This window comes from Clarias gariepinus, chromosome 11 (genome assembly GCF_024256425.1).
Source record: "Clarias gariepinus isolate MV-2021 ecotype Netherlands chromosome 11, CGAR_prim_01v2, whole genome shotgun sequence".
Classification (NCBI taxonomy): Eukaryota; Metazoa; Chordata; class Actinopteri; order Siluriformes; family Clariidae; genus Clarias; species Clarias gariepinus.
Genome location: NC_071110.1, coordinates 25,589,068 through 25,610,524, shown reverse-complemented (window position 1 = coordinate 25,610,524; position 21,457 = coordinate 25,589,068). Strand labels below are relative to the sequence as shown.

Below are 21,457 nucleotides of genomic sequence, written 5' to 3'. Positions count from 1 at the left end.
ATACTTAAGTACAGATACCTTAGAGGGTTAAGGCACTGAGTGTTTCTCGATCACAAGGTCAGCAGTTCGAGCCCCAGCTCCACTGGGTTGCCAGGTTGTTAGGTCCGTGAGCAAGGTGCTTGACCTTGAGCGTGTCCTGCTCCAGGGCTCGCTGGATCGTCCCTGTGCTTTGACCCCAGTTACACTGGAATATGCGAAGAAAGCATTTTACCGTGTAGTTATGTATATGTGACAAATAAAGGCTTAACTTACTGTAAGTTAACAAAGTTTCATTAAATTTTTTTATCAGTTTGACGCATGTGCAGTACGCTGTCAAAACTTATGGTTTCTAATCTGGCACATAATTCTCATGACTACACCTCTACTTAACATTTTAAATTTAAATGTATAGCGTAAGGTTTAACTTCAGGCACATATTAATGTACTGTAAGCTTAATTAAGATAGTTTTGTGTGATGCTGTGACAAAATCTGGCTGGACAGACATATAGGCAGACAGAGATACAGACAAAAATAATTTCTGAGACTGGTTTCAGGTCCTCCAATGTACGAAAGATATTAAAAGAGCAAGTTCTGACCAATGTATAGACAAAACCTTTCTTTTGTTTATATAGGTTTAATGTCTGCTTGACATGAGTTAAATATATGTACACTTTTTGTCATAATATAAACTTCAGGTTTCGCTACAGTTCTCTCCCTCCAAGGCAGTTCCTGGTGAGAAAAACACTCTTGAGCTCTCAGCTCTTCCTGGTTCACTGTGTGGCCTCAGCGTTGTAGATCAGAGTGTCTTCATCTTGGAATCTCAGAACCGTCTTACCACAAACAAGGTTAGGATTTACTGAATCTTCTAAATTTAAGTTTTTACATAAACTTTGTATTTTTCACTCACATATTATATTATAAAATTGTGAGGAGTCTGTGTTGTAACAGCAGAGAGTAGGGTCAGCTCCAGAGTCTGCACTTCAATCTTTTGTTTCATATTGACATGATAGCAGCATGCAGTTGCTGCAGATTTGACAGCTGCACACCCATAATGTGAATCTCCTATTAAACCACAAAATGGTGCTTTATTGATGGAGATCTAGTGAATGGAGGCCATTTGAGTGTAAGGAACTTAGTCAAGTTTAGGAAACTAGTTTGAGATGATTTTAGCTTTGAGAAATGGCATGTTATAAAGGGGTGGACATGGTCAGCAACAACACTCAAGTAGGTTGTGGCATTTGAACCAATCTTAGTACTGTAGCAAAAGCAACCCAAGCAAAAGTAATCATAGGTGAAGTGATGAAAGGTTTTAATTGGGATGTATGAAATATGGGGTGAATCCGGAGCGCCGCAGGCAGCTGGAGCCGGTAGGTAACAGGGTTTATCCTTAGAGTGATGCGATATGGGCTGATGAATCAGGGTGAAAGTTTTCGGAATTCGGTGTGTAGATGGCGGTTCTTTGTTGATAGAAAACATAACTGGGTGACATAACTGGTGTTGGCGTGTTGGATGGCGAGGTTGGCTTGATTCCACAGCCGGCAACATCTACGGACCATCTGTTGGGCCGATGGTACGTCAAACTCTGGTTCTTGATGGGCGAACATCGGAGGCTGGAAACCATAGCACACCTCAAATCGGCTTAGGCTGGTGGCCTATGAAACATGAAGATTGTGCAATAGTTCAGCCCATGTGAGGTAGCAGGCCCAGGAGCGCTGGTAATCAGCCACAAAACACCTCAGGTAGCGCTCCAGCTGTTGGTTGGTCCATTCCGTCTTACCATTAGTCTGGTGATGATAGCCGGATGACAGACTACTAGTGAAATTGATCAGACGGCAGAAGGCCTTCCAGAAACTGGGCAGTGACCTGGGGCCGCCTCTCCAAGATTACGTGTTCCAGTATCAGCTCAGCTGTGTTTTTCGACGATGGGAGTTTGGTGAGGGCCATCAGGTGCACTGCCTTGGAGAACCGGTCAATGATGGTTAAGATGGTGTTTTTTCTTTCGGAAAGCGGCAGACCCGCGATGAAATCCAGGGCGATGTGCATCCAGGGCCGACGAGGAACTGGGAGTGGTTGTAGATCTCCAGGTGTTGGTTGATTGACATCTTCGGCCCTGGCGCACATCGGGCACGCCTGAACGAACTCAGTGATGTCTTTCCTCATGGAGGGCCTGTGCCTGGCGGACCCTCGTTTCCAAGTCCCAGTGGAGGGGTGCGATGATCCGTTAGGAGGGAATGACGGGGTTCACCGGGGAGAGGTCTTCCTCATGTTGGTGTGATAGGGCGTCGGCCTTGGTATTCTTCGACCCCGGCGGTATGACAGGTGGAAATTGTATTGTTTGAAAAATAATACCCACCGTGCCTGTCGTGGGTTGAGCCGTTTTAAGTTTCTGATGGTGATGAGGTTCTGGTGATCAGTCCAGACGATAAATGGCTCACTAGCGCCCTGGAGCCAGTGACGCCATTCCTCCAAGGCCTACTTTATGCCCAACAGATCGTTGTCCCCTACCCCGTATCGCTGCTGAGTGGGGTCAAATTTCTTGGAAAAGAAACAACTTCTAGCTTCTGCGGGTCAATGGCCACATCCTGGGGAGAGATGACAAAACCCAGGAATGAGGTGGAGTGCTTGTAAAAGCACATTTTTTCCGCTTGCAGTACAGTTGGTGAGCGAGCAATCTCTTTAGAACCGCACGTACATGTTGGATGTGTTCTTCGAGGTTGTGAGAGTAAATAAGGATGTCGTTTAGGTAGACAAACACCCATCAGCCCAGCATGTCTCTGAGAACGTCATTGATGAATTGCTAGAAGGCCGAGGGTGCATTGCAGAGTCCAAATAGTATGACCAGGTTCTCATAATGTTCGGTGGGCATGATGAAAGCAGTCTTCCACTCATCATCCTCTCTGATACGCACCAAGATGTAGGCGCTCCAGGGGTCTAACTTTGTGAACACGGTGGCACCAGAGAGGGCATCCAGGGCTGAGTTGGTGAGCGGTAGTGGGTGTGTGTTTTTAATGGTGATGTTATTTAGCCCCCGATAGTCGACACACGGGCGAAGTTCGCCCCCTTTTATCTTGACAAAGAAGACCCCTGCGGCCACTGGGGAAGAGGAGGGCTGGATCGTCCCATGACGAAGGGCATGGCGATGTATTTTTCCATCGCCTGCATTTTGGTGGACGATAGCAAGTAGAGATGGCCGCGGGGGGTAACGGAACCCGGCTGAAGCTCTATCGCCAGGTCGTATGGGCAATGAGGTGGGAGGTGGGTAGCTCGTCTTTTGCAAAAAACTTCAGCCAGGTCCCGATAGGTGACGGGGATGGCGTTGATGTTGACGTTGGGGGCCTCAGACTCCTTGGAACATGTCCCAGCCTGGGCCCGCAGGCAAAGTTCGGTGCAGGTCGGCCCCCACTGGAGGATCCGGTTCCGTGTCCCTGAGATGAGGGGGTTGTGTAGCAGCAGCCAGGGATAGCCGAGGATGATGGAAGGTGATGAGATGGGGGTGAGGTGAAACTGGAGCTGTTCTTGATGCTGGTCGATATTGAGAGTGAGGAGTTGAGTCTGGTAAGTGATCGGGCTGGATGAAAGGGGCCGACTGTCGACAGACGTGATACGATAGGCTGGGATAAAGCCTCAATCTTCACCCCCAGTTCCTTGGCATAAGTAGGTTCAATAAAGTTACCTGCGGCACCGGAGTCAATGAACGCAGTACTTCGGACCCGTTTGTGGCCAAATTGGAGGGATATTTGAACCGTAAGGCAAGAGGTGGTGGTGCCGGTAGTGGTGGAGATTTGGAGGGGGCCTGGTGAGTCTCTCCTCCTGTTTACCGGGGCTGCGGGTTTCCCGGACAGATTGCCCGGTGGTGTGCCGCTGACCCACAGTAGGCACACAACCCCTCTCAAAACCGCCGTTCGTGTTCTGCTACAGTCAGGGAGGCGGGTGAGTGCTGGCCGCCGCGACCGGAGGCCGGCTAGCCGCGCTACCAACAGCCGCACGGAGATCCGTGTTTTCCCACCTGAGCTCCGCAACCTCGTCTTGTACACTCTGGCGCAGAGTAGTGATCTCTCCGGTTAGCTTTTTGATAAGCATGGCATGCTGATCTACCACGTCGCAGAGGCGTGCATGATCTGCTGGGTTCACTGCGGAAGGCTCAGTCATTCTGTCAGGAACTAACCTTAGGTGACCAGAAGACGTAGCTTTAGCGGTTAGCCATTTGTAGCATGAATGGTAAACCCAAACGCGGAAGGACGCGAATAGGCAGGATAATCACGTGATTTAGTCTAAGGACTATTACAAATGGGGAGCAAGGGAAAGAAACAATCTAACCCGCGTTCTATAAACACACACAATCTGAAAGCAAACCCAAGAAAGTGAGTACTCACGAATCGGCGAAACGAATCCGAAGTGGCATGGGCGAACTCAATGACTGAGCGATGTGCTGTGCTATCTTGTCTTCTTTTATGCTTCCTGGTTCGCGACCATATTACTTCCGGGTTCTAGTGCTGGTCGCGGACCGAGTGTGCATGACAACAGCACAGTCGAAGTAGTATCATTATTGAAGAAGAGAAGAAAATGAGGAATGGATACATATCAGTATTTACAGTTTGAGCTCGACACGTTTATGAGCTCTGTCGCTTGCTGTCAATGGGCGCCTAATAGAGATAACACATTTTCGGCTTCAGTAGACACACAATACTTCTGATTTTTTACAGCTTGCCGCAGCAGCTCGCCAGATTCCTTTTCTAAAAACGTGCGCTCTTAATGGCCAGATGTGTAAGTACTAAGGGGCCAAAATTGTGCCATGAAAATATCACCCATTGACAGTTCACCAACAGCAGCAGCCTGAAGCGCTGATACAAGGGAGGATGCTTGTCAGCATACCTCAGTTGTAACAAGATGTTATTTGAGTTAATGTTGCCTTTCTAGCCCAGTAGATTAGCAGTTTCGTTATTGGTCTGCCTCCAACAACCATGGCACTTTCATAGTCATTTTAATTACCCTTGTTTCCTATTTTGATGCTTGGTTTGACCATGTCTACATGCTGAAATGCATTGAGATGCTTCCATGTGATTGGCTGATTAGATATTTGTGTTATTGTGCAGATGAAAATGTGTACCTAATGAAGTTTTCATAAAATAACTCTGAGATAATGACTTCCACCACCCAGTGGCTCAGTCTTTGTATAGACATGGAGCATTTTTCAGCATTTTTCAGTATTTTAACAGATGAAGAGTTGATCTGATAATTGTTTTAACTCTGTTTCCCTGAAATATCAAGCAACTGACAATAAATAAACAAGTGATTTGACCTTAGGCAGAAATGCTAGACTTGGCCACATTTTTGCGAATATTTGGTGGTTTATTATCACCATTATACATATGGGCACAAGAATAAACCACACTCAGTTTCCAATTAGTAAATGTGTATCCATGAGGTATCTATCACTATTACATCGGCACATAATCATTTAAATTATCAATATGCTTAAAATACTATTAGAAGAATGCTTCACTTATGATCATTTAACTAGCAGTTTATATGAAGCAGTATAATAATGTATTAATAAGTAAATATAATTGTAATGTGGTTTATTACATTTCATTGTATTCAAAACCATTTTAAGGTCACAAAATGTTTTGTGTGTCTTTTCTGAGATATAGCTAATAAAAAGTTGAACTATATTTCTCATAGATATTTGAATTGTTGACAACTGTGACAAATTATCCCTATGAGCTCGAAGAGTGCTTGTCTGGTGAACTCCAACAAGGTGTAAGTTTTGGCCATGCATAAGAAACATTGAAAATAACACAGGAGAATAAAAATAACATAACTATAATAATGAGTATAATCACTATTCATAGTATAAAATGTTATGCATGTAAGCGTTTTTGTAATTATTTTATGATCCTACATGCAATGATCAGAAAATACTTGTGTTTTAAGATGTAATATATGAAAATCCTTAAAATAATAAAAGATTATTATAAATATATCAATATATGATTCTATTTATAAAGATGATATGGATTACTTTAATTTTTTACCTCCACAGGATGCACAGGTTGACCATGCTTACTATACAATGAAGGTAATTTAGATTGGTTGTCAGTTGTCATTACCAATAAGTGGCAAAAATATACAGTATTTGTACAAATGTAATCAAAGTGTATAACAAACAGGCTCAGAATATAGCATTTACAGAATGTTTTTTATTAATTCTTATTGTTGTGTACTTCATCTGCCCCATAAGTAAGATGCACAAACAATATAGTGTAAATGTGTATTTTGAAAAACTAAATCGACTGCGTCTCAACAAAGTCGTTTAAAATGAGTCACATTAACTTTACAAATTTGAGCCGGATTTAAACTGCTTGTACCTGTTTCTGTCATAGGTTAGAGATGACCGAAAAGAAAATTTTTTAGATCATTTAAATAACAAATTTTTTTATGTGTACTGTGTTTTAAGTGCATTATCTTTCTTAAGTTGGAAACTATCAAAGGTTTTAAATATTTTTTCTCAGTATAGTTATACCTTGGATTGCAAGCATAATTCATTCTAGAGGGGTGCTTGTATATCAAAGCACTCCTATATCAATGCGAATGTCCCCAAAAGAAATAATGAAAACTCAGATCATTCATTCCACAGCCCAAAATATTCATTTAAAAATAATTAATCCAAAATATTAAGTAAAAATAAAACTAATTAACCTTTACTTTTTCCTTTAAAAAGAATCCTGACAGAGCAGTGTTTCCCTAGTGTGTTCACTAGTGTGTGTGTGTGTGTGTGTGTGTGTGTGTGTGAAGCTTAAGTAAGACAAGAGGAGGGAGAGGGCTACTGTGTAGGATGGCTCCCTCCCTCCTTTTGTTTCACACAGTAGCCACCTCACTTCTCTCAAATAATTCATAATTCAAACCGTAAGGCAAGAGGTGGTGGTGCCGATAGTGTTTTTAACAATCGACATTGTCGCAAAGCAGCTTTACACAATCCAAAGAATTACAGTGAGGTGAATAAGTATTTGATCACCCTGTGATTTTGCAAGTTCTCTTACTAAGAATCACAGGGTGATCAAATACTTATTGACCTCACTGTATATAAGTTTGTATGAAATGTGAATGTGTATAAATCAAAATGATAAGATTGTCCCTGATGAGCAAGCCTAGGAAGGCGGCGACAGTGGCAGGGAAAAACTCCCTGAGATGGCAGTAGGAAGAAACCTTGAGAGGAACCAGACTGAACAGGAAATTCATCCTCATTTATAAATAAAGTCCCCCTTCCTCCTCTCAAATATGAGCTTTCAAAAAGGGGCTACTGTGTAGGACGACTTTCACACACTAACGGAAACACTGCTCTGTAGGGAACCTTCTTTAACGAGGAACCTCTCTAATGACACTCGCACACACTAACGGAATCACTGCTTTCTGATAGAGAGAGATTCTGGATCTTTAACAAGGCAACTCTCTAATGACACTTGCTTTTGCTTTACCCGAACACACACACACCCGTGGTCACACGCACACAGATGTTGACTATACAAGTGTCGCATGCGTACTGAGACTGAGCATGGGAGACGGTTACCCATAATCCTGCAGCATGCGAGAGAGCAGAACCTTTGGTTCACTTGTGATCATGTGATGTTGGGCATGCGTACTACTTGTATATTAAGCATTTGCTTGTTTTTTAAGTTTCAAATGTATTTAAAAATGCTCACAGACCGAGTTACTTGCAATCCAAGTTTCCACAGTATTTACTACACTGATTATGTATTATTATAACCTGACAGGGAGTGGGAATGAATATTGTAACAAATTTGGCTGGTCATCGCTGTTTAAGATACAAGCATGGGGAAGATTACTTCTATTATGATTATGGTATGTTCACATGCATATTATTCTTTTCCATGCCTAAATTACATGAACTTCCTTTCAATACGTTTTGCATAAATTACATTATACTTGTATAGTACAGCTAAATGTGTATATTTTCTTTGTTATGTAAGAAGATATTTAAAAAAAAAAAAAGGTAAAGGAACTATGTGTATGAATTGTATCCATCATTTTTAGTGGATACATACTATTCTTTGGACTCTGAAGAAGGATCACCACTTGATGAACCCTTCAGTACAGTTCGCAAATTCTTTCCAGAAACATGGATATGGCAACTGTCTGAAGTGAGGTTAGTGTTTTAGCATATTATGTACTGTGCTTTTTGGGAAGCATTAGACTAGTTATGTACATGGGGATGAAACCAAAAAATATTTGTGAGTGTGAGATTCTATATTCATATAAAGCTTTAAAGAATAGCTTGCCAGAGCTTGTGGGGTTTTCACAAAGTTGCCACCCTAGCTATAAGCACACAAGTTTAAACATCCACATGGTGTTCCTGCACAGGCAATTTTGTGTTTCTTCTTTGATTTGTCTTTTTTGGAGGGGAAAAAACAAATGGGCATTTGTGTACATTTTTTATTTGTAAAATATAGACATTATTATTCTTATTATTATTATTATCTTTTGGTGTTTTGTTCTGGTAGTCTGATTCAAACAGTGCTTTACTTAGCTTTAAACAGAGAAGCGCAGCTGCTCGAATACAATCATTTAAATACTTTTGTAACTTGTACATTTTGTTATTCTTAAAGGAACATTTTGCATCTTTATTAAATCATATAGATATTTAAAAAAAAAAAAAATAGACCCCAGTTTGATTTCCCGCACTGTGTTCCTACTTCATAACTGCTGCAGATATTTTAGGAACATTTGTGTAAAGGAGTGCTTGTTTCGGGAAAAGAGTGTTTGAAGGTAATAGTGTTAGTGTTCACTGTAATATGGGTGGGGAAAAGTAGAGGCAGAATGTGTATTAGGACATGTCTGTTTCAGTCTGTGTATTAGGACATGAAAAGGGGAAAAAAAAACATGTACTAGAAGTGGTAAACAATCAAGGGTTAGAAATGAAGGAGTTTACCCAAGGAGAATTTGGAATAAAATAAGGGCTTTCTTGAGTAGTTTGCGGGTTATACACAAATTAATTAAGAATTAATAAAAAATAGGAATGATGAAAACAGGTGACAACATTGTCGACACACTACTATAGCGAAAAGTTGGACATCAGACATCAGTCAGACGTCAAAATAAAAATGTTTACTGCCAAATCGTCAGCTTACAGTAAGATATCATCCTGAAAGAGAACGTCAACAAGCGAATAACAAGGCAAAATGATGACATCATCCAAATCAGGAGACAAAACAATATAGTGATCTGTAAAGTCAGGTGCCAGTTCTAAGGCCACCTCATCAGCATCATGATTAAGCTTGGCTAGAAATGAAATCTTGTGAGCCTCAGGGGTATGATTTGGCTAAAAAAGGGGAACACGTGAGATTTAGATTATGAAAGGAAAAGTAGCAAAAAAAACAAAAAACAAAAACTGCAATGAACCAAGCCCAAATCTGGTTTAAATCAGGTTACAAAAACAAATCTTTCTTTTTTTTCTTTTTTTTTTTTTAAAGAGGCATATTTCTGCACTGCTTATGTTTACACTGATTTCTCATAGGGACTCGGGATCAGTACAGCTTCCAGTTACTGTTCCTGACACCATCACCACTTGGGAGACAGAGGCTTTCTGTGTGTCCTCTAAGGGTCTGGGACTGGCTCCTCCTGTTCATCTTACTGTATTTCAGCCCTTCTTCCTTGAGCTCTCATTGCCCTACTCCATTATCCGGGGAGAGTTTTTTGAGCTGAAGGCCACTGTCTTCAATTATCTTTCCAAATGCATTATGGTATTGTAAAGCGAAGACGTTGTCTTTACAAGTACTTCATCACCTAAAATGTACATTAAATTAATTATTTTTGTGTTTTTGGCAGGTTAAAGTGACTCCAGTCCCTTCCTCTGACTACACTCTGAAACCCTCTTCTGATGGCGTGTATTCATCCTGCCTGTGTGAAAATGGCAGAAAGACCTTCAAATGGACTCTGATTCCTACTGTGCTTGGTTAGCCATACAACTCTATCACATTCTTCCATATGCTGATAAAACAACACTATTGTTTTATTAATTTAGTTGGGACCAAATCATTTTTGTTTTTCACTGGGGTGGGTTTTAAGCGCTGTTTGATACATATATGCACGTGCATTATTTCCTGTCACTGCTATATCAGTGTCCTAGTGCATTTTCTTGGTGTAGCCAAAGAGCCCAGTTCAGTGTTTTATATTAGCAGATGTTCTTTTACAAGGTTCAAATAAGAAAGGGTTTAAGTAAGCTTTGCTTCACAAACTTCGCTTTTACCTCACATCTCAGACATTATGCTCTCTCAGATTCTCTGTTGCCGAACTTTGCAATTGTTTATCGCCACGGGTTTGGATTACAGACTCTCCTAACTTTCTGGCATTGACACCTGCATGTTCTATGATTGCAAATAATCCCCATGGATCGTCCACTTCGCTGAACACATTGGTATGATCTATGAGTCTGCACTTGTTCATTCAACACACGTTGACTCTCCACTTCGCATTCACAACACGGAGCTAACTGACTCCCATTCTCCAGCCTCCTCCTCCTCCTGTGCATTCCATCAGTCATCAACTACGTCCCCCTTTGCTGCCCACCTATGCTCCCTCGTGCTTGAGCTGCAATCTTCATCTTTCGCCACTGAATGGTGCAAGGTCATCTATATCATTATCCTCCTCTGGAAAGACGAGGGAATGAGGGACACCCTTATAGGATGCCCAGGTTCCCTACTGCTATGCATACAAGACCTTCATGAGAACAAAATGAGGACTGTTTCTTTTTTTATGGGGAGTCAGGTGGCGGGCTAGATACTTGAGCTACGCCAGGGATCTTGAGCTGTCTCTGACTATGCCATTGATTTCCACACTCTGCCTACCTCTTGTGGTTGGGATGATACATTTCTTCATGGACTCTCTGATTCAGTCAAGGATGAAATAGCAACCGGAGAGCTTCCATCCAACCTTCAGGGACTAATTGATCTGGCAACAAGTATCGACCCCCGGAAACAAACCCAACAAGAGAAGCATTATTGGGCTCTCAGCTCACATGCACCAGTCTCACCCTGGCCCTTGTACAGGCCTGATCCATGGCAATCTCCTCATCCATGATTTCCCAGCTCAAAAATCCATCTAACCATTGAGTCAACCATTCAGTGTACAGCCCCCTCCAAGCTCCCCCTAGTCACCTACTAAATTGCTTTAGTCACTCTGCAGTTTTAAAAATTAGCTTTACATCAAGTCTACCTCCTTCTTTGGGTAAACCATCTCCCTATCAGACATTCAGATGAACCCAGTCAAAGTAAAAGCCAATACAGAATGGCCAGTGCCTTTGTCAAGGTGGCAGCTTTAATGATTTCTGGGCTTTGCCAACTTCTATCTGTGATTCGTTCGTAACTACAGCATGGTGGTGGCCCCACTCACTTCTCTCACATCAACCAAGATGCCTTTTCAGTGGAACCCCCAAGCAGAGAAAGCCTTTAAAGAACTTAAGCAGCACTTCATCTTAGCACTCCTCATAATTTTTTCTAATCCCTCCATTCTATTTGTCATCGAGCTGGAGGCATCTGCTGAGACAGGAGATGAAGTTGTGCCTCCTCAAAAAGCAATCAAGGCCAACATACTTCACCTGTGCTCCTTTTTTTTAACTGGTACTGAATTCCAGTATGGTCCTGCCTGGGCTACTTTGCATTCCAGTCTCTGTTTAACCCAAAGTTTTGGACTGGGGTCAATGGTGGCCAACCATCAAGGACAACATGGCTTCCTGTGATGGCTGTTCCATGAACAAGAACAATGTCTCCAACTAAGACCATCCCCATCCCCCAACACCTCCATGATGAACCTGGGTACTAGCCAGGTTCATCATGGAACATTCCCTTATCACTTTCACAATCTTCATTGTGTGGCAACCAGTCTGCTGAACGCATAGACGTCATCTCTTAGTATGATTGGGTTCATTTTACACACATTGGCTCTCTGTCACCCTCCTCCCCCCTTTTGCATTCTCGCTGTGGAGCTGTACTAGTGCACAAAGCAAAGTATATGCAGTATACTGTATTATACCTTTATTTGTGTCTGTGTTGTATATTGTATCGCAGTTCTAGAGCAATGTTGTTTTATTTCACTGTGTACTGTCCTGGTTGAATTATCAATTAGTAAATAACTCTGCTTAACTGTCAATATGCTACAGGTGTCTTAAATGTGACAGTGAGTGCAGAGGCAGAACAATCCCAGACTGTGTGTGACAATGAGATTGTGAGTGTTCCAGAGAGGGGCCGCGTTGATACAGTTACACGGAGTCTGATTGTACAGGCCGGTATCTTAATACTTAGGGTTACCTTTAAATTTTAAGCCTACTTTTATTACAACAATTTCTAATAACACTATTTCTTCTGTAGGCTGAAGGGACTGAACAGATGAAGAGCTGGAGCTGGTTATTATGTCCACAGGGTTAGGATTGCAAATATATTGTTATTAATTCATGTCTTTTTCGTTTACACAAACAAGTATAAGTCAGTTTGAAGTTGACGTCTGTATTTTTGTAACTTGTAAAGGTAAGATACTTTTAATCTTACTTATAGGTAACAGTCTTTGGGAGGACTTGAAGCTAATTCTTCCAGAGAATGTTGTAGAAGGATCAGCACGAGCTTCTGTTTCAGTACTTGGTAAGACATTATTTTTTAGCAAAAAATATATTTGCAGAAAAAATGTAGACAAAATATGCCAGGATAACTCTAAAATGATTTTCACCTGATTTATTTGTTGTTTAACGCTTGGATCATGTTGCAATGCTTTTATTACCATAGTAGTTTTACATTTACTAGATCTAGACAGTTGTTTATGTTTGACATCAAGCCTGTCTCTGAAGTGCAGATATTCCCTGGACTGCAAATGTCAAACCTTGCACGTAAAGTCTTCTACATAAGCATGTAGTTAAAAAAAGAGAATGCAGACAGTTTTTGATCTTTATTAAAAACATGCACTACCACCTGGCTTTAGAATAAAAACAGTGGAGAATTAATTACAGCACTTTCCCTACCTTTTCCTCAGTGTTTTTTAGCAGACATTCCCAGAGTCTTTGTGACAATATTGTGCATGATGACCAAGACAAATATACAAACTCTCCTCAAGGAGCTCTCTCAGGTCATGTGTCTAATGGTGCTATTACAGCTGGCAACTCAGCATAATGATGATGACGTTTGAGATGTTTGTCTTGAGAAAATTGTAAATAAAAAGTAATTAATTGGTGCTTCAGAGATTACAGATTATTGCAGATTATTGATGATTAATCATATGCTGGCTATAAATACATGCATGTTGGCTATTGGTGTCATGAGTATTTACATAAGAATAGTTGTAAATAAATTAAAGCTGAAGATTTTTGCTCACATCTTGAAGGTTTTAGTGGTGGTGTATAGAAGGCAAATTTTTATTCCAAAATGTATGGGTCTGACTGTAGCTATTCAGCATTTTGTTGACTTGCTTTTTGGAAGTAATTAGTGCCGCAGAGTTTCAGTGCATGTTTGTGTTCTTGAATTTCTGTATTTATTTAACATTTCATGTTTATTTATTTGTTTATGTATTTTTTTGTCAGCAACATCCTAAAGCTAAACAAAAACATGTTATTATTGTAATTTTGTAGGAGACATACTTGGCTGTGCATTAAAAAATCTTGATGGACTACTAGAGATGCCACATGGCTGTGGAGAACAAAACAGTGCACTCCTCGCCCCTAATATCTACATTCTTCAGTATTTAGAGAACACCAAGCAGCTCACAACAGCTATACATGAGAAGGCTACTAATTTTCTTAAAAAAGGTCAGTTATTTCTCAAGTCTATACTTCTCTGTTTAATTGTACAGATCAGCATTAGCCATGCTGAATAGATTTTGCTAACCAGAAGAAATTTCCTTTGGATTTATTTAGGATACCAAAGGCAGCTAAATTATAAACATCGAAATGGTGCATATAGCACATTTGGCAGTGGAGAGGAAAACACATGGTAAGTATTTCTTAAAGCCTTAAAGTATTTCTTTAATACTTTATGGTAAACAGGTAGAGTTCAGGGCAAATGATTATTAAAACTAAACTGTCCTCGGACCGCCTTTGGAGACGGCTTATGGTGGAGAAATGAACATTCAATGCACGAGCAACAGATCTGGTTGACATTCCTGCTGTCAGCATGCCAATTGCACGCTCCCTCAATGCTTGTGGCATTTTGCTGTGAGACAAAACTGCACATTCCAGGGTGGCCTTTTATTGTGGGCAGTATAAGGTACACCTGTGCACTACTCATGCTGTCAGATCAGCATCTTGATGTGGCACACCTGTGAGGTGGGAGGGATTATCTCAGCAAAGCAGAAGTGCTCACTATCACACATTTAGACTGATCGGAGCAGAAACAAAGGTGTTGCATTTATATTTTTTTGAGTGTATTTTTAATGCTGAACTTAATATTGGAGACATCCAAACTATGAAATAACATGTGGAATTACATAGTAAAGATAAAAAGTGTTAAACAACTGTTACGGCATGTGCCTTTGATGGGCGTGCACCTCAACTTCTAATGGCTCCTCCCTCACTCACTTGTCATATCCCTCCCAACAAAAAATATTTAGGGGGCGCCCTACCCACTACACTTAGATGTAGGTCTTGCATTTTGTTAAAGGACGTGCGTGGATAAGAGATGTTTTAGTAACAATAAGTGAGACGGAGGTTATAAAAGATATGTTTGGACAAATAGAATCTTTTTTTGGTACACATCGCATGCGGTATGCAACTAGTCCATTACCGAATATTTCATATGCTGTCTCCACAGGTGACTGCTACTTTGTTTTTTGTTTTTTTAGTAACAGCAAAGATAAAGCTTTGAAACAGTGATGATGATTAAGGTTTGCGACATTGACATTGTCGAAAATAATAACTCATACTGTACTTTGCTCATACAGCACCACAGACCATGCGCAGATTTATATATTTTCCCCATATATATATATATATATATATATATATATATATATATATATATATATATATATATTTTTTTTTTTTTTTTTTATTTCCTGTTATATTCAGTATTTTTTACACTCCTCAGGGTTACATGCGGCAAACTGACAGGTGGTATTGATGCTCCTTGCTGCATATAAGAGTAGGAAGCTTCATACTTTCCTCTGAACTAAGAATATTTTTAGTCCTTAATAAACTTTGAGTGTGATTCCTAGTGATTCTGAGTGAAACAGGGATAAGCAAAACAGTAGTATAATAGCAGATGTGAGACAAAGACAAATCCAAAATCTTATTTATAGTGGGTATAGAAAGGAATCAACCTTGTTTAACATCATTTTGTTGCTTTGCAGGCTGAAATGAAGACAGACATTTTTTTTTGGTTTTATCAAGCTATATTTATTCAGTGCAACTTTTAACATCCAAGAGAAAGACATAACACCATGAAAAAAAGAAGAAGAAAAAAAGAATCAGTAATTTGTAAAAGGAGCACGCCTCCTAAAACAATGACTTGATCATGTGAAGCCAGTTGACCTGGTAGTTTAACTGAAGCAAATAATAAACAAGGCCCTGACCAAATATCTGAGATAAAGTTGTGCACAAGCAAAAAAAAAATTAAGATTTTATCTCTGCCTAGGTATACAGTAAAGTCTCTTATAAGAAGGGAAAAAAGATTTGATACAACACAAAGCATCCCTGGATCAGACAGTCACTCCAAACTGAATACAGATCAGAAAGGCTAAGAGGAGGTCTACAATAACTCTAAACCAGTTGTCTAAATTTATGACAAAAGTCATTGTGTACATGTGACATCACAAATTCTCCACAAATGTGGCTTGTATGGGATGGTTGCAGAAAAAAAGCCACTGCTCAATTGAAGTCACATGGGAAAATGGGTTATGGGCAGATTAGACAAAAATTTAATTATTTGCCCAAACAAATAAATGGAAATCCAATATAGCTCATGATCCAGTAAAGCAGGTAATGGGGCACTTTGATGCCCGACGCACTTCGCCTGACCTCGCTTGTTTTCTCGACTCTCGATTTTGGATTATTCTTACTGGTTTGTTTGACTTGCTCTTAGACACTTCTGTCATTAAATATCCTGTCATATTACATGACATATTCTAACAGACTAAAGGCTGTAATTAAAGCAAAAGTTTTCCAACTGTATGATTCTGTTTTTTTTTTTGTGTTTTTTTTACTGACATGTTGGTGTTCTATTTTTCATTTAGATGTTAAAAGATAAAATACAATGCACTGTTAAAATACAGCTGAATAAAACAAAACTGTGTCTATTTTAGACTGCAAAGCAACAAAATGTGATTATTTTAAAAGGGGCGTGATTATTTACAATACTTACTGTATGCACAAACTAATCAGATTAAACTACATTGAGGTTGCACATAAAATGACATGAAAGTAAAGTCAGTGTTAACATAAAACCATGTGTCGAAAAGTCTTAACACAAAACAGAGTCCATGAGTGCGGAGCATCACTTGTTTGTCAACAGGACAATGACCCCAAACACACCTCTAGGTTATGTAAGATATATATGGCCAAGAAGGGGAGGTATGGAGTGCTACATCAGATGACCTGATTTAAATCCAACTGAGATGGTTTGGGATGGGTTGAACCGGAAAGTGAAGGAAAATCAGCCAACAAGTACTCAACACCTCTGGGAACTCTTTCAAGATTATTGAAATACCATTCCAGGTTACTAGGAAAATGGCAAGAGTGCACAAAGCTGTCATCGAAGCAAAAGGTGGCTACTTTGAGGAAACAAAAAATATTACTTGGTCTAAATTATTTAACAATTTTTTGACCAAATAATTTCATATTCATTGCATCATAAGTTCAGTATCTTCATTATAAATATACAATGTGTAAAACAATAAAAGTAAAGAAAAAACATTGAATAAAAAGGTGCATCCAAACTTTTTACTTGTTATTTATATAATTCTAGAATGCAGAAAATGTTTCTGATATAAAATACCTTCACCTCCAGGTTAACTGCTTTTGTTTTGAGGATCTTCGGTAAAGCACAACGTTACATCTTTATTGATCCAGAAATCCTTAACAGTGCAAAGCAATGGCTTATAGGTATGCAGAGTTCAGATGGCTGTTTTATACTTCAGGGAAGTCTGTTCAATAACAGGATGAAGGTATGTATGGTAATAACTGGTGTCCATAATACAGTACACATTTCTGAAATAAATACTGAATTTCTGTTTTAGGGTGGCGTAAATGATGATGTGACCATTACTGCCTACATCACTTTATCATTACTTGAATTGGGCATTACAGTGCAGGTAAAACCACAATACAGTAAAAGTTCAGCTTTCACATCACAGAACACATCGGGGAAAAAATGCAGCCAATTAACGTTTAACCCTTAAACACCTTGGCCCGTATTCAAAAAGCTTTTTAGAATTCTCTCAGAGAGCTACTATCTTAGCCTAAAAGGTCCTAGTTGGGACTCCTAAACTAAGAGTGATTTAGAAAACTTCTTAGACCAACTCTTAGTGAGTAGAAGAGGTTGACCCCGTTGCTAGGGATAATGCAGCAATTCAACGACGGTAGATAAAAAATAACCTTTGACCTCTTTAAAAGGTCTTAAAATGTGCTCTTTGTAAAAATAGAATATATGATAATAAAATAGACAGTGAAATGCTGATTATACCATTGAGAGACGCGCACTAAGACCAAGCAGGGGAGACGATTACCCACAATTCTGCAACGCAAGAGAGAGAGAAAACGTTGGCTCAGTTGTGATCACGTGACACTCGGTGTCAATACAAGAAGTGCATGCGTGTCACATGATACTCGGTACTTGTAAAACCAAGACTCGCTCGTTTTTCAAGTCAAAATTTATATAAAAAATCTTTGCTTGTCTTGCGGAACACTCGCAAACCGCAGTACTCGCAATCCGATGTTCCACTGTAAGGAAATTGTATAATCATGACTACAGTCTGCAAAGTTTCTGTTATAGGCTAAATATCTTAAAGTGAATTAAAACAGCTAAATGTTAAAAATGTGTCTACTTTTGAAGCAACCAATTTTCGCAGAGTAGTTACTATATTTAAGTTCTTACATTTATTTACCGTATTGATTTTACTATATTGAATTTATTACTTCCATTTAATAATCCATTTCAGATTGATGGAAGCAAGTGCAAATTGCAGAACAGTCTATTTGTGTTGCACTTTTGGATGTTATGTAGTCAACAATCCAAGAGAGATGGAAGGAAGTAAAACAACAAGAAAACCAAATTGGACAGAAGAACGGTGTTTACTTTCATTTTGTCCTCTGCTATAGAAACTCTTAAGCCTCTTAAAAGACCTCCTCTCTACTCTTAACAATTTTTACCTTAGGACCTGTTTTTAGGCCTAAGATGTTTCGTGAATCATTTTTATCTTTACTAAGATTTAATTCTAAATTTAAGGGGAAATTCTAAGAAAATGTTTCTTTAAGATTTTTTTTATTATTATTTCTTCACTAGGAGCAACTTTCAGGCCTAAGAAGCTTTGTGAATACAGTATACAGTAGATAAGCTCAAACCTCTAAAAGAACTTTACAAATCATAATTTTTATTTTACAGTACATAGTAATGTACTATGTTTTGATTGCAGGATCCTGTTGTAAATAAAGGGTTGTTGTGCCTAAAATCTTCTATTGGTAACGTGAAAAACACCTACACCACTGCATTGTTGGCCTACACCTTCAGCCTGGCTCGAGAGAATGAAGTTCGAGAGCAGTTACTAAAGGAGTTGGATAATCTTGCCATTCGAGCAGGTACTGGTTTTCTAAAAATTATGCTAATAGTTTATAGCAAAATATTCACAACCATAAAGGAAAAAATATTGGAATAGAATATGTAGAATAATCAGCAATTCAACGACGGTACATAAAAAATAACCTTTGACCTCTTTAAAAGGTCTTAAAATGTGCTCTTTGTGAAAATGGAATATATGATAGAAAATAGACAGTGAAATGTTGATTATACCAGTGAGAGACGCACACTAAGACCAAGCAGGGGAGACGATTACCCACAATTCTGCAGCGCAGTTGGCTCAATTTTGGGCATAATTAAGTCACAGATGCATGCCAAAATTTAGGAAAATATGGTTTCAACTATGGCATTTGCATTTTTTAATCTATTGCTATCGATTTTTATTAAAAAACAAAACAAAAAAGCTGTCACTGCTAGTGAGGCAGGCCATCATCAATTTTTTTTTTAAGAAACTCAGCAGAGAAACGGCAAAAATTATCAAATTCAAATCAGTTATTTGCTACATTCTTAAAAAGAAGAAAGCACTGATGAACTTAAGGACATCAAAATGCCCACAATATCATTAAACAGTGGTGGATGACAGAGGAAGTATTTTCCTGGTAAAGGAAAATCTTTTTATCACAGTTAGCCAGTTTTAGAACACATTCTAGTATGTCAACAATCAAAAGAGATCTTTATCAAAGTAAATACTGGGGGTTTACCACAAGATGCACACCAGCGGGAAGCCACAAGAAACATGAGTAAGAAAAAAGGCTGCAGAGGGGAGTGGTTTCTTTGCATTTAAAAAGCATGATGCAAAAGAAGCATCATGATTTCTGAAGTGTATTGGCTTAAATAACAATCATCTATGATCAAATCTTAATGCGGTGTTAAGATTTGCTGTGTACAGTATGTAATAATTAGCTTTGATTTTAGATGCTCGCCTGCACTGGTCTCAGTCAGCATCAGATGACTCTGCCGCCTTGTCAGTGGAAATCAGTTCCTACGTGCTGCTGGCTGTTCTTACTGCAGGTCAACTCACTGCTGCTGATTTGGGCTATGCTAACAGGATAGTAAGTTGGCTGGTGCAGCAACAAAATCCTTATGGAGGTTTTTCCTCCACCCAGGTAATTAATTTAAATTGTTCTCTTTAGTCTGTTCTAAATTTAGTCAATCGATAAGATGTTCATCCAAATTTCATAGCATATTTAAAGTTTTTTTTTTCTCCAATCAGGACACAGTTGTGGCTCTCCAGGCTCTGGCTCTGTACTCCACTAAAGTATTCAGTTCAGATGGCTCTAGTACAGTAACTATAAAGTCAGTGGGTGGAGACAATCACACCTTTAATGTGAACCTGAATAATAGGTTACTGTACCAAGAAAGATCATTGCAGGATATTCCTGGCAAATACAGCATTGAGGTGAAGGGCTCCACCTGTGTGTCAGTGCAGGTCAGTGCATACTATAAATAAATCTTGCAAATCTTAGGAACTTAGATGTACAGTAAATGCTGCATCACTATTTACTTAAATAACATAATTTGCATTGAGACTTTGTTTAAGCACTTGCACATAAAGGATTTTCTGGGCTCCCAATTCGAATTCTGCAACCTGCCTTCCTGTAGCTCTTTCCCACTAGGTTGCCGAGATGGTGTTTTGTCTTAATAGCATCTAGACCACTGCCTTTCTACAACAATCACTTTAAGGCAGTGCTATGAGATTATAGCTTTTTTTTTTCTTTGCTGCCATAATGTAACATAAAAGAGACAATTTAAAAATAAATTAAAAAAAGATTAATATGATAATAGATGCACAAGAAGAGGGTAGGCAATTAAATACATCTCATCAAAGTTTAGTATATTAGCAGTGTATTTAGTTTAGTGTATTACCAGCATTTGATGGCATAAATTGTTTCAGCTTTAATATCATATTTAATTTAGGGCTTCCTCCCCCATTGTCTGTCAATTAATAAACGCTTAAAAATCGTAGTATTTAGCGTTTTCTGTATCATGCCCCCACAGTTACACAAAAGGTTTTTAATCCCTTTGCAGGCAGCACTTTTCTACAATATCCCGACACCATCTGAAACCAGTTCGCTGAGCATCAAGGCTACGACATGCAGGAAATCATTAAGAGAAACTCTGTTCCTGAAGTTCACTATCACGTAAGAATGAAAGTCTGAGGAACCCTTGACAGTGTAGTTTTAGAAGAAAACTGATGAATAAAGTACTAATGTGACCTATAACCTGCATAACTCAACTTCTTTTTTGTGGGGTAAAAAAAAAAAAATAATAATAATAATCTGGTTGCATAAGTGTGCACCCCCTCGTATAACAGGGAATGTGGCTGTGCTCATTAAGCAATCACATTTAAACTCATATTAAATAGGAGTCAGTACACACTTGTCATTAATGCCTCTGATTGATCCCAAAGTTCAGCTGTTTTAGCAGGCTTTTAAAAAAAATAAAAATAAATGTTGCATCGTACAGCAAAAGCCATTTTCCGCAAAGTATTTACAAAGCTTCTGAGGGATCTCATAGTCAAAAGTTATCAGCCAGGAGAACGCTACGAAAATTTTTTTAAGCCATTAGATATACCATGGAGCATGGAACAGAACATATGTGGCAACAGTAATTAAATTTTTTGCAAAAACTAATTTGAAATGTGGGAAAATGTGATATGGTCTGATGAAACCACGATTGAACTTTTTGGCTATAATTC

General features: G+C 39.2%; 1 pseudogene; it reads left to right on the top strand.

The window, feature by feature from the left end:
- The window catches only part of LOC128533100 (alpha-2-macroglobulin-like), a 36,017-nt pseudogene that overhangs the window by 8,161 nt on the left and 6,399 nt on the right, over positions 1-21,457 (top strand).